Raw genomic sequence first — 11771 nt, 5'->3', positions numbered from 1 at the left:
CTCTCTCAATGGTGGTTGTAGACGCCCGTCAGCGAACGAGACTGGCCACGGGTGCGCGAGGGCTTGGTGACCTCGGAGTCTCGGGACTCGGGTTAGAGTTCGCGCGCGTCAACGTCCTCCGGGGAGCGGCCGCGAGGGGGGCCCGCCCGGGCTTGTTCCCGACGGCCGTGGGCACGGCGGTCAGAGGGCTCTCCGAGCGGGACCGACGCCGGCCGAGCGCGGCGGGAGCCCTTTTCCTCCGGAGTGGGAACGGCCGCGGCCGGCTGGCTCTGCGGCTGCAGGCGCTCGCCGCCAACTCGGACGGCCCGAGTTCGATCCCCGGGAACTCACAGGGCGCGAGGGGAGGCCCTCCTCCCGCGGGTGGGTCCGACCCGTGGCCAGCGCGGGCACGCGCACGCGCACACACGCGCGCGCACACACACACACATGCTCGCGCGCGCACACACGCACGCACACACAATAATTTTTTTAAATAAAATAACAGCTGTCAAAAAATGTGGCTTGCTCTCGGGAGGCAGAGGCAGGCGGATCTCTGTGAGTTCGAGGCCAGCCTGGGCTACAGAGTGAGATCCAGGACAGGCAAAACTACACAGAGAAACCCTGTCTCGAAAAACCAAAAAATAAATAAATAGAACGTGGTCTGGTAAGATGGGCGTCGCTGCCGGCCTCGACTTCCCAGCAGGGCACTGTTTGGGGTGTTCATTGGTGTGGTCGTTTTTAATATTTTAAGTGTGTTTACTTTTGCGCGTGCGCCTGTTTTGCCTGCATGTGTGGGTCTCGTTGAGGGTGAGCGCTCCCCAGCTGCACTCCCGGCCACACAGAAGTTAGGTCCGTGGACCCGGGTGTGGACGGGTCCCTCTGGGGCCACCAGGGGGCGGCGTGGACCGCCGCAGGGAGGGCCCTGGGGACCAGACAGACACCTCAGCAGGTGAGGGGTTCAGCCTGCAGGATCGGGGCGGGCGGGGGAGGAACCTGCTTCCAGAGAAGCCGAGGCCGGAGAGGGAGGTGACTGGAGCCGGTCCGGGGAGAAGCCTCGGGTGGAGAGCTCTGCTGCTCTTCCAGGGCGCCCACGAGGCCGCTCTCAACCGTAACTCCACTCTTGGGGTTACTCTGGCCCCCAGAAGCACCGGGCGTACACAGGTGCACACACACACACATTCAGGCGACACACTCATACACGTGCAAAAAAAAAAAATGTAAAAGATGGTTTTACAAACCGTACAGGGGAGGCGGAGGACAGAAACGCGCAGGTGGAGGGACCCTGGGGACCACTGAGTCCTGGCGCCCACAGCCCCGCCCAGAGAGGCTCTCCGGACTTCCAGCTTCCATTTCACTGTTCTGACACTGCTGTCTCAAACACCCACATCGCTCCCCTTCCCCTGGGTGACAGCCACGGCTGCCCAAGATGTCACCGTGACCCTCTGAGGGCAGGGGTCACCACTGCTGAGGAACTCGGGGTCAGAGACACACTTGGAACTGTTTAGAGACTTATTGTGTTTACATAAGTGTGTGTGTGTGTGTGTGTGTGTGTGTGTGTGTGTGAACACATGTCACACAGGAGCCCACATAGGCTGGAAGGAGGCGTTGAGTCCCCCCGGGCTAGAACTACAGATGGTTGTGAACTGCCCTGCGGGTGCTGGGAACCGAACCTGCGACTTCTGGTAGGGCAGCTGGTGCTCTAACCACTGGCCCGTTTCTCCAGCCCAAACTTGGAGGTATTTACAAATGGAAAGATGAGGAGGACCTAGAGCTGTGATTCAAAACAATGGTCAGGCCGGGTGGGGAAGACTCCACCCCCGCCCTCCTCCCTCCCGGTCTCTCTCCCTTGAACTCCTGATCCTCCTGCCTCCACGCTGGGATCCCAGGCACGCACTACGTCTGGTGGCTGCTGGATGTACTTCTGAGTCTTTAATTTGGGAATTCTGGAACTCACGACCCCTTCAATCATGAGAATTTCCCCCAGAACCATCAGGTCCCAATCCATAGACGCCCAGGGGAAATGGCGCTGGGGAGGCCAGCGCAGGGGGTAAATGTCTGAGGCTGGGTTCCGTGGGTACAGAGCCCACATGGCGGGACCGGAGCTCCAGTTCCCACCCAGCACCACATAAATCAGACCTGCAGTACACCTGCCATCCGTGGCTCGGGAGATGGAGGCAGGGGGATGAGGATTTCAAGGTCATCCTCCACTACATGGTGAGTTCCAGGCCAGCCTGGGCTACATATTCAGACTCTGTCTCCAAAAGAAAAACAAAAGTAAAAATACCAAAACTGGGCCAGGACTGGTGACATACACCTTTAATCCCAGCACTGGGATGCAGAGGCAGGCGGATCTCTGTGAGTTGGAGGCCAGCCTGGGCTACAGAGTTCCAGGACAGCCTAGGTTACACCAAGAAACCCTGTCTCAGGAAAAACAAAAAACAGAATTTCAAAACAAAACACCATAAAAGGTTCAGGGCATGACTCAGAGGTGGACAGATTCCCTGGCGTTCCTGGGTTCTCTTTCCAGCACCTCGATGTGGCTAAGTTAACTAGGTGAGAGGTGTGGCCGCAGGACCAGCTCACGGTCGTCCTCCACTGCAGAGGTTGGCGCTAGCCTCCCAGGTCCTAGTCTGTGGTGTAGCTCAATCCTGCCCCCCGGGCCCTTTGTACATGCTGTACCCAGGCTTCACCCCATCACCCTGGCTCTTCATGTGACTCACTGGAGCTCACCTCCAGGCCTCGGTGACCTTGGCAACAGCATAAAGGAGGAGTGTTTGTAAGGGGATGACTCGGACAGGTGAGTAAGTGCTGGAAAGCGAGCACTACCCTTGGTTCCTTTTGTTACTCAGCCGCAGCTGACTAATACAGATTGCACAGTGTCCTCCTAGCTCAGGACCCCGGGTTCTGTTCTTGCCTTGCACATCAATGGACCCATCTGAGAAATGGGCAAGGGGAGCCGTCCACTCCCTGCCTGGGATCGCCACCCTGAATCCCTAACTGTTGCTGGTTTTTTGGCTCTTTGTTGGGGGCCCACCACCCAGCTCCCAAATAAATCATACCCAGAGGCTTATTATCACTTATGAATGCCCAGCCTTAGCTTGACTTAGTTTCTCGACAGCTTTTCTTAAATTATCCCATCTATCTTTTGCCTCTGGGTTTTTCCTTCTCTTTTTTTTTCTTTTTTTTTAAGATTTATTTATTTAATTTATTTATTATGTATAGTGTTCTGCCTGCATGTATGCCTGCAGGCCAGAAGAGGGCGCCAGATCTCATCACAGATGGTTGTGAGCCACCTTGTGGTTGCTGGGAATTGAACTCAGGACCTCTGGAAGAGCAGCCAGTGCTCTTAACCTCTGAGCCATCTTTCCAGCACCGGGTTTTTCCTTTTCTATTCCCATAAATTTTATTCTTACTCCGCGGCTTGCTGTATAGCGGGGTGGCTGACCCCTGGAATCCTCCTCCTCCTCTGGCTCCTAGCTCTCTTTCAATCCCTCTTCCCAGATTTCTCCTCCTCGTCATTCTCTGCCTGTGCCTACCATCTCAGCCCACTGGGGCAGAGCCCTGTTCACTGCCCCACAAAGGCCTTCCCTGACCTTCGTGACTGGTTTCTGTTTGCTTCTTTTGAGACAGGTCTCTGGTAGCCCAGGCTGGCCTTGAACTTGTAATATAGCCAAGGGTGACCCTGAACTCTGCCTCCAGTGCTTAGAGACCAGTTTTTTCTCTCTCTGTTTTACTTCCTTCTCCCTCCCTCCCTCCTTCCTCTCCCTCCCTCCCTCCACCCCTCCCTCCCTCTCCTCTTCCTCCTTCTAAGATCTACTTATGTGGCCCAGGCTGACCTCCTGGCTTCCTCCTTTAAAAAAAAAAAAAAAATGTCTGAGCCAGGCGGTGGTGGCATACACCTTTAATCCCAGCACCGGGAGGCAGAGGCAGGCGGATCTCTCTGAGTTCGAGGCCAGCCTGGTCTACAGAGCGAGATCCAGGACAGGCACCAAAACTACACAGAGAAACCCTGTCTCTAAAAACCAAAAAACAAAAACAAAAAAATGTCTGTGGTGCTCATGTGAACCTTGGATCACAGCAGTCCGGAATGGCGATGCCGAGCCACACCCAGCCCTGGCCCATATTTCTCAGGTACGTGTCATGATATGTCCCACACCTCTGCCAAAGGGACCCATGACTGCAAAGCTTCTCTTCCGCCAGGTGGAGGGAAGACAAGTCTATTGGTGAAATTATTCAGGCCACTCCACGTAGTTTAAAAGGAGATTTATTTAGTGGCGTAACTTACAAATGAAAGGATAGATAGGTTGAGGGTTCTGGGAAAGACGCAGGGCAGTCCGTCGGTGTTCTCTGGAGAGCTCTGTCAGCTCACCTCCAGGGTCCGGGTTCCCAGCATCCGGGTTCCCAGCAGCAAGAGAGCAGGGCACATCCTGATCTCTGGCCTTCAGGGCCTTCCCTTAGCCCCGCCTTGCAGGCGTGACAGTTACCGAAGCCTCAGTGGGGGTTGGACCTTCCAGACCAAAGCTGGAATGGCTGCCCACTACACAAGTCGGTGGGTACAGTGTTTGCCACACAAACACGAGGGAGGTGAGTTCAAATCCCAGAGCCAACATAAAAAGCCAGGCACTCGGGACACGGCGGCGCACGCCTTTAGTCCTAGCCCTGGTGAACTGGGTCTCTATAAATTCACGGCATCCTGCTCTACACAGGGAGTCCCAGGCTAGCCCGAGCCATAGTGTGAGACCTTGAGGTGAGGGGTGGGGGCTGGAGAGAGGGGTCCGAGTCTCAGCTCCCACATGCGGCTCACAACCACCCCAAACTCTAGTTCCAGGGGCTCTGATGCCCTCTCCTGATCTCTGTGGGCACCAGGCATGTGTGAGGAGACACACATACAGGCAGACACATCAACTACATGAATGCAACGTGAGCACGATTCTGATAAAGTCTGCACGCCCCTCATAGTGGACCCAACCGTGAAAACTTGACAACCCCAGGCACCAAATGTTGCTGGCATACAGGGATTTGGAGGGGCAAGTGGCCCACCAGCTGAGTCTCTACATGAGAGTCCAGTCCTGGCCGGTCCCTCATTACAGCCTGAGCAGAGGATCCAGCTGCATATACACCTCCCCTGGCCTCCTAACCCGGGAGCACAGTGAGGAGCACGTTCATACCTCGAGGACACCATGTTCAGGGCAATCTGTGACACAGCTGTACTTCCTGATTCAGCCTCGGTATTACAACCTGCCCAGGCCATTCCTCCAGCCGGCCACTGTGTGTCCTGAACATGATATTTTATTCATTTATTTGTTTTTTTCTTGTCTTTTGTTTTTTTGAGACAGGTTTTCCCTGTGTAGCCCTGGCTGTCCTGGATCTCACCCTGTAGCCCAGGCTGGCCTGGAACTCACAGAGATCCGCCTGTCTCTGCCTCCCGAGGGCTGGGATTGAAGGTGTGCGCCACCACTGCCTGGCTTCAGGCTACTTTTTACTGAAGTCATCACTATAAGTCGATATATGGACCCGAGTTCCATCCCCAGCACCAAATCTACAACAGAGTCTTTCTCATATGTAAACACAGCACCCCGAGGTGTTTATATAAAACTCTCCTCAGAGCTGCTGAGATAACGAACGCTCATTTTATTTTTTTAATTACACTCATGATATTAATTACATTTGTGGTATTCACTGATTACTCTCACTTTTTAAAATCTTTTTTATTTATTTATTTTTAATTACACTCATGATATTAATTACATTTGTGGTATTCATTGATTACTCTCACTTTAAAGATGGTCAACCAACACAGACAAGGTCGTGAGCCTTGCCCGGGGTCACACAGCATCATCTGGAAGAGCTAAGGTTTGAACCCTGAGGATAGGAGATGACCCACAGTGGCAGGCACACCCGTGACCAGTTCCAACCCCCGCCCCAGACCTGCTGGAGCTGCTGACTGTGTACCCCGAGCCCTGCGGGGGCATGTCTGAGCTGGCGGTGGCTGGACTCCACGCCCTTCTCCAAATGCCCCTCTGGTCCCTCCAGGATGGAGATGAGTCACGCCTCCCGGAATCTCCCTCGGCTGGTGGAGTCCTGGGTGAAGGTCCAGGAATCCCCAGAACAGGTGAAGTCACTGATCCAGGCTGGCTCGGTGCGGCTGGTGAGGACCCGGGGACCGCGCAGTCTCTGTCCCTGCTCTGCTGAGGGTCCCAGCGCTGGCCTGGCCTCAGGGCGTCCACTGAACATGCCTGAGACAAGGAAAACCCAACAGTCCCGTTCTGTCTGCACCCTCCCTCTGCCCCTCAGACAGCGGGTTCTGGGTCCGGCCACCTTCCTTAACTGCTCCCCAGGCTCTGTGCCCTCTGCGGTGCCCAGAGCTCCAGGCCTGGGTGCGAGCCCGTGTGAGCCCTCAGTCCATTCACGGTCTGCTGGTGGGTGACGCCCTGGACAGAGGGTTACACATGACCCCCGAGATGCGGGGCGGATGGAGTGTGAACTTGGGCTCCTCTCTCTTCTCTAGGTTTGGTCGGTCAGTAGCTGAGCCTTTGGGTGATGTGTGTGTGTGCGCGTGTGCGTGTGTGTGCGTTGCATGTGTGCATATATGTGTGTATGAGTGTGTATATGTGTACGTGTGTATATGTGTGTATGTATATGTGTGTGTATTGTGTGTATGTGTGTATTGCTTATATATGTTGTATTGTGTATATGTGTGTGCGTGCCCCCAGGCTTTCAGACCCCCCTGGAGGACTCAAAGCATCAGCTTCACTTAGAAGCTATGTCCCAGAGCCTGCTTTTTACTTACATTGTGTGTGTGTTGTGTGTGTGTGTGTGTGTGTGTGTGTGTGTGTGTGAATATTTTGTCTGCATGTCTGTCTGTACACCACTTGCATGCAGTGGCCTAGGAAGCCAGAAGAGGGCATTGGATCCAGTGGGACTGGTGTTAGGGATGGTTGAGAGCCGCCCTGTGGGTGCTGGAACTGAACCTGGGTTCTCTGCAAGAGCAGCGAGCGATCTCAACCCTTGGGTCCTCTCGCGCCCCTGTCTTTTTGCTTTTTAAAACCAGACCTCATTACCTGGCTTAGGCTGGCTTTGAGTTCCCCATGTCCCTGCGGGTCTCTGGAGTCCCGGGATAACGCAGTATTGCTCCACCATGCCTGGCTCCAGCTGACTTCTGTTTCCGCCCTGGCTATATACCACACCCCTGCTCTACAACCTTCCATGGCTCCTGTCGCCCCCAGGTTGTGTTAGGTGGTCATCCCAGCTCCCCCATGACTCCCATAGTCCCGGACCTTCCCCTGTCCACACAGCCTGCGTCTCCTCTCTCTCTCTACTGTTTCCACTCATTGCCCAGCCCTGTCCAGTCTTCAGCTCCCCAGCTTCAGGACCCGCTGGAGACAAACTGGCAGTGTGTGGATCAACGTCTTCAGTGGGTGTCCCAGGTGTCCTGGCCTCTCCCTACAAAGGAGGAAGGCCTGGGCTGGGTGGATCGCAAACCCGTCAGGCAGGTTTGCTCTTCCCCGAAGCCTTGGCACAGACCAGATCCCGAACAGGGGCCCGGCAGGATCTGGCTGTGTGCCCTGGGGCCCGAGGAGCGAGGAGTCCCAGGTACAGGAACAGTGGCCTCCAGACACCTAGGGACCCGGAGAAGCTGACACAGGTGGGTCAGTGCTGGAGGAGGGCTGACGGCTGGACTGGGTGATGGTGACAGTTGGGCGAGGTTGGCGTGTGGGCAAAGAGAGACCAGGAGATGGGTGGGGGCAGCCTTGGCCTTCTGCAGCTGCTCCTGCTTCAGCCTCCCCTTATGCCTTGAGGAAAGCCCGAATCGAGCTTGAGAAAGGGAGATGGAAGGGGGGCAGAGGTGGAGGGGGAAGAGGTGGTGCCAGACTTGGGGGCCCCACTAGGGGAAGTGGGTATAGAAAACAGAAGTGGCCGGGGGGACTGTGAGGAGGAGAGGCTTCGGTGGCGGCTTGGGAACATTGGGGCTTTCCAGAGTGTGGGGAAACAGGAAGTGAATCCCTAGGTCCCTGCCTGCTGGGCCAGGCCAGCTCACCTGCTGCCCGGTACCTGCCAGGGGCTGGGTCTATGTGGACGGGAAGCTAGGGCTGGGGTGTGCTCCCGCGTGAGAAGCTGAGGGGCGAGGGTGTCCTTAGCGGTGACTGGATAATGAAGGGCTGGGCACCGCTGTCCAGTGGAGGGTGCTTGCCCAGCTAGTGGAGGGCGTTAACGCCCCCCAAAAACAGACATGGCAGTCCATGCTCGTCACCCCAGCTCTGGGAAGGTGATGGCAGGGAATCATGAGTTCAAGGTCAGCTTTCTGAGTTTATGGCTGGCCGAGTGCAGGGGCCCTTCTCAAAACAAAAGAAATTAACACAGCCTGGGGTGGAGGCACACGCCTTTAATTCCAGCACTCAGGAGGCAGAGGCAGGCGGATCTCTGTGAGTTCGAGGTCAGCCTGGCTTACAGGAGTGAGTTCCTGGGCAGTCAGGGCTACACAGAGACTTGTCTGGAGACCTAAAAACAAAACAACAACACGAATCAGCACTGGTCAATGTAGTCAGGGAACAACCTAGCGGGGCAGTTAGCTAGGGTCATGATCTGCTCGCTAGCAGACGCTCAGAGGGGTTGCTGACTTTCTCGAAGTCACACAGTGGTCCATGCTGCTGCATCTAAAGCTGGACCACGAACTTGCAGCCAGCCACGGTCGGTCTCCGGCTGACTCCTATGATTCCTCGGAAATCCCCAAATCTGACTAATTCCCTAGCCATCCCCAGCTTGGCAGATTCCTGCAGGCTGACAGGGCTGGATACACCCTGGCCTGGGCAAACTAACCCCATTTGAGGCAAGATTCCCCATCGTGAGACCTCGTGGCTTCGCTTGGTGGGTGTGGCCAAGGTCCATGCCTTTCCTTGGGTGAGCTGGGGCTAACTTCGGGACAGACCTTCGCCTCCATTTCCCCCCGGGAAAGGCAAGTCACACCAATCTGGGAGGACTAAGGTGAGAGGCTGGATTCGCGAGTACGAGACCCAGGTCTCCCTGTGGGTAACAAACGCGACTGAGACTCTTCATTCTGTGTGTGCCTGTACGTGTGCACACGTGTGTGTGTGACTGTACGTGTGCACATGGGCGCAGTTGTGTGTGTGCGTGCGCGTGCATGTGTGTGCGTGCGCGCGCAGGTCAGAAGTTCACCCCAGAGCTGCTCCTGGGGACTGCCTCCACTGTTTCATGGTCCCTCGTTTGCCCAGAATCTGCCACAGAGCTCTAGGGATCGTCCTGCTTCGGCCTCCCCAGCGCTGCTACCACCCCTGGGATTTTCGTGGGTGCTGGGGGTTGAACTCAGGTCCCCATGCTTGCGAGGCACGCCCTTTACCCCCTGAGCCACCTCCGCGGTCTTTGGACAGCCCTTCTTCCTTCTTGTCTGTGTGACAAACTCTTACTTAAACTTCAAAACCCCAGTTTCTATAGCCTCCCTCCACCATGCATACCATCTCCTGGAGTCCCCTTCCCATCATGCAGTGACCCCTGCCTGCGTCCCTTCCCAGACCTGTGTGAAGGTCTACGGTCCTGGCTTTCTCCTCCCTAGACAGGGGGCACAATAAAGAACCAGGCCCTCACTGGGGGCATTTGTTGTGCACACCCCCCCACACAGGGTTTCTCTGTGTAGCTTTGCGCCTTTCCTGGAACTCGCTCTGTAGCCCAGGTTGGCCTCAAACTCACAGAGATCCGCCTGGCTCTGCTGCCCGAGTGCTGGGATTAAAGGTGTGCACTACCGCTCTGTGAGTTCGAGGCCAGCCTGGGCTACATGGAGAGAAAACAGCATCCATAGAGTTCATCAATTATTTATTACAGGCAAGTCTAAGTCAGGGTTGCAGGACACAGGAGGCTTCTGTGTGGTGCTAGCTCTGACTGGGAATTCGCGATGCCGGCTGGGAAAGGGGATGGTGGCTGAACTGGCGTCCACCCGCACTGGGGCCCATACCCGAGGCTGGGCCAGGCTGGGCGGTCTATGCCTTTAACAAGCGCCAGCGCCTGTGCGGCGGGGGCTGGCGAGTCTCCGTGAGTCCTATTTTTTTTATTTTTTATTTTTATTTATTTATTTATTTTTGGCTTTTTGAGACAGGGTTTCTCTGTGTAGTTTTGCGCCTTTCCTGCGACTCACTTGGTAGCCCAGGCTGGCCTCGAACTCAGAGATCCTCCTGCCTCTGCCTCCCGAGTGCTGGGATTAAAGGCGTACGCCACCACCTCCCGGCGGGTCTCCGTGAGTTCTAAGCCAGCCACGGCGACAGTGAGACTCTGTCTGAAAAACAGAGAACGCGAAGGGCTCCTTCTAGATGGTTCTACGGGAGCCGGGGCCTGCAGGGTGCGAGAGGCTGGCGGGGTCTGAGGGTGCACGTGCGCCAGCCCCGGGCTCCGGGCACGCGCCAAGGCCTGAAGGGGAAACGGAGGACGCATTTGCTGGGGCAGGGGACGGGGACCCAGGCCCCGCCCCGGCCGCGCGAGGCCCCGCCCCCGAGGCCGCGCCCCCCTCGCAGGAGCGGAAGTGCGCGCCGCCGCCAAGATGGCGCCCAGAACCCGGAAGTGAGCGGCGGCCGCCGAGAGGCTCCGGGAAACTGAGGCGCCGCGGGCTCCACGGCCGGGTCTGAGGTGAGGCGCCGGCCCGGGACTCCGCTGGGACCCCCTCCGCGACCCCCACGCGGCCCGCGAGGGCCGGCCCGGGTTCCGGGGTCTTCGCGGGGGCTCGGGGGCTGCAGGGCGGGGGGCGAGCGCGCAGGGGAGCGCGGGCCCCGCGACCTCTGACCCGTCCCGCGACCCCGACCCCGCGCCCAGGCGCGGCCCCTGCTCGCCCAGCCCCCCTCCGTGAGCTCTGACCCAGCCCCCCGCGCCGACCTCAGGCGCTCTCGTGCCCCGCGAGTCCTGACCCCGAGCCCCGCCGCGACCCCGACCCTGCCCTCGGCCGCGACCCCTGACCCCGCCCCCGGCCCCGCCCTCGGCCCCGACCCCTGACCCCGGCCGGCAGCCCCCTTGGCCCGACCTCGCGCTCCTCCCCCTCCGACCCCCGCCCCGCCCTTCTTCCTGGGAACCCTGGCTCCTGTTGCGACCCCCCCGCCTCCCCCCCCGTGCATCTTTGACGTTGACCCCGTCCCTGACCCCCGTCCCTGACCCCCCTCCCTGACCCCCGTCCCCTGACCCCCCTCCCTGACCCCCTCCCTGACCCCCGTCCCTGACCCCCGTCCCTGACCCCGTCCACTGGCCGGCGGACCCGGATCCCCGCCTCTGCCCCTTCCTTCCCGGGGAATCCTGAGCACAGCGTCGCTCCGGCCCTGACCCTGGGTCTCACCCCGTTCTCCCTGCACCTCGAACCCCGCCAGTCAGCTTTGAATCTTGACCCCGGCCCTCCGGCACGCTCTGTCTGCCGTGGACCCTTACCTTCCCCTTGGGGACCCCCGTTTGCCTGCCCAGACCCTGCCCTCCGAGGCCCTGGTTGCCCCCCTTCCCCCCTCCACTGCCTCCCCGGTGACCCCTGCCTTGCGCCATGATCCCTTGACCCCAGCCTCACTCGTGACTTCTCACTTTTCTGTTGTTTTTCCGTGTTCCTTTTGACCCCTTGCTTTTTCTGGTGATCTTTGACCCTGGAGCCCCATGGGGTATCTCAGTCCCGTCCTGCCTCCCTTGCTGGCCCCGGCCCCGGGGCTTGCCAGGACCCCTGGCTATCCAGGAGGAGTGGATGGCAGTACCCCTGACCCCGGCCTGGCTCTTGTTTGGGTCGGGGGAGTGTGATGGGAGTGAGATGTGGAGAGCCAGACTCC

General features: G+C 58.1%; 1 protein-coding gene across 4 annotated transcripts in view; it reads left to right on the top strand.

Moving 5' to 3' along the window:
* The first annotated feature begins 7507 nt into the window (after nt 1-7507).
* The window catches only part of Sbno2 (strawberry notch homolog 2), a 51006-nt gene continuing 46742 nt past the window's right edge, over nt 7508-11771 (top strand). For 2 of the 4 annotated variants that reach the window (XM_037197828.1, XM_028858543.2), the window contains exon 1: nt 10508-10608. The gene's annotated coding sequence lies outside the window, so the exon portion shown is untranslated. Of the gene's footprint in view, nt 7625-8937; nt 8962-10507; nt 10609-11771 lie in introns of those variants that run through there. The other 2 variants (XM_037197825.1, XM_037197827.1) reach the window with 2 other exon arrangements.

This window comes from Peromyscus leucopus, chromosome 22 (genome assembly GCF_004664715.2).
Source record: "Peromyscus leucopus breed LL Stock chromosome 22, UCI_PerLeu_2.1, whole genome shotgun sequence".
In the NCBI taxonomy this organism is placed as follows: Eukaryota; Metazoa; Chordata; class Mammalia; order Rodentia; family Cricetidae; genus Peromyscus; species Peromyscus leucopus.
This window is presented reverse-complemented; position numbering and strand designations above follow the sequence as displayed.